The sequence below is a fragment of the Petromyzon marinus genome, unplaced genomic scaffold (genome assembly GCF_048934315.1).
Source record: "Petromyzon marinus isolate PM22_M1 ecotype Great Lakes invasive population unplaced genomic scaffold, UKy_Petmar_22M1.pri1.0 PM_Scaffold_228, whole genome shotgun sequence".
NCBI lineage: Eukaryota > Metazoa > Chordata > Hyperoartia > Petromyzontiformes > Petromyzontidae > Petromyzon > Petromyzon marinus.
In genome coordinates this window covers 30,882-32,500 of record NW_027423200.1, presented here as the reverse complement: position 1 = coordinate 32,500, position 1,619 = coordinate 30,882, and positions in this window count along the sequence as shown.

The window sequence follows — 1,619 nt, the reverse complement described above, 5'->3', positions numbered from 1 at the left end:
TGTGTGAGTGGGGTAACCTCTCTCTGTGGGGTAACCTCTCTCTGTGTGTGGGGACTTGTACCTGGGTCGTCCCTCACTGGATCACCCCATACACACCCAGCACCAGGTAACCTCTCTCTCTGTGGGGTAACCTCTGTGTGAGTGGGGTAACCTCTCTCTGTGTGTGGGGACTTGTACCTGGGTCGGCCCTCACTGGATCACCCCATACACACCCAGCACCAGGTAACCTCTCACTGTGAGTGGGGTAACCTCTCTCTCTGTGGGGTAACCTCTCACTGTGTGAGTGGGGCAACCTCTCTCTGTGTGTGGGGACTTGTAGCTGGGTCGGCCCTCACTGGATCACCCCATACACACCCAGCACCAGGTAACCTCTCTCTCTGTGAGTGGGGTAACCTCTCTCTCTCTGTGGGGTAACCTCTCTCTGTGTGTGGGGACTTGTACCTGGGTCGTCCATCACTGGATCACCCCATACACACCCAGCACCAGGTAACCTCTCACTGTGAGTGAGTGGGGTAACCTCTCTCTCTGTGGGGTAACCTCTCTCTGTGTGAGTGGGGACTTGTACCTGGGTCGTCCATCACTGGATCACCCCATACACACCCAGCACCAGGTAACCTCTCACTGTGAGTGTGTGGGGTAACCTCTCTCTCTGTGGGGTAACCTCTCTGTGTATGGGGTAACCTCTCTGTGTGTGTCTGGGGTAACCTCTGTGTGTGTGTGTGTGTCTGGGGTAACCTCTCTGTGTGTGTCTGGGGTAACCTCTGTGTGTGTGGGGTAACCTCTCTCTGTGTGTGTATGGGGTAACCTCTCTGTGGGGTAACCTCTCTGTGTGTGTGTCTGGGGTAACCTCTGTGTGTGTGTGGGGTAACCTCTCTCTCTGTGGGGTAACCTCTCTCTGTGTGTGTCTGGGGTAACCTCTGTGTGTGTGTGTATGGGGTAACCTCTCTCTGTGTGTGTCTGGGGTAACCTCTGTGTGTGTGTGTCTGGGGTAACCTCTGTGTGTGTGTGTGTCTGGGGTAACCTCTCTCTGTGTGTGTGGGGTAACCTCTGTGTGTGTATGGGGGGTAACCTCTCTCTGTGTGTGTGGGGTAACCTCTGTGTGTGTATGGGGGGTAACCTCTCTCTGTGTGTGTGGGGTAACCTCTGTGTGTGTATGGGGGGTAACCTCTCTCTGTGTCTGGGGTAACCTCTGCAGGAGGCTGCTGCTGAGTTTTGGTTTGCGACCGGCGGTGCCGGATTCTGTCTCAGTCGGGGACTCACACTCAAGATGTCTCCCTGGGTCAGGTGAGTAGCTCACCACTCACCACTCACTCACTCACTCACCACTCACCACTCACTCACCACTCACTCACCACTCACTCACTCACCACTCACCACTCACTCACCACTCACTCACTCGCCACTCACCACTCACTCACCACTTACTCACTCACCACTTACTCACTCACCACTTACTCACTCACCACTCACTCACTCACTCATCCACTCACTCACTCACCACTCACTCACCACTTACCACTCACTCACCACTCACTCACTCACCACTTACTCACCACTCACTCACCCAGTCAGTCAGTCACTCAGTCACTCACTCACTCAGTCACTCACTCACTCAGTCA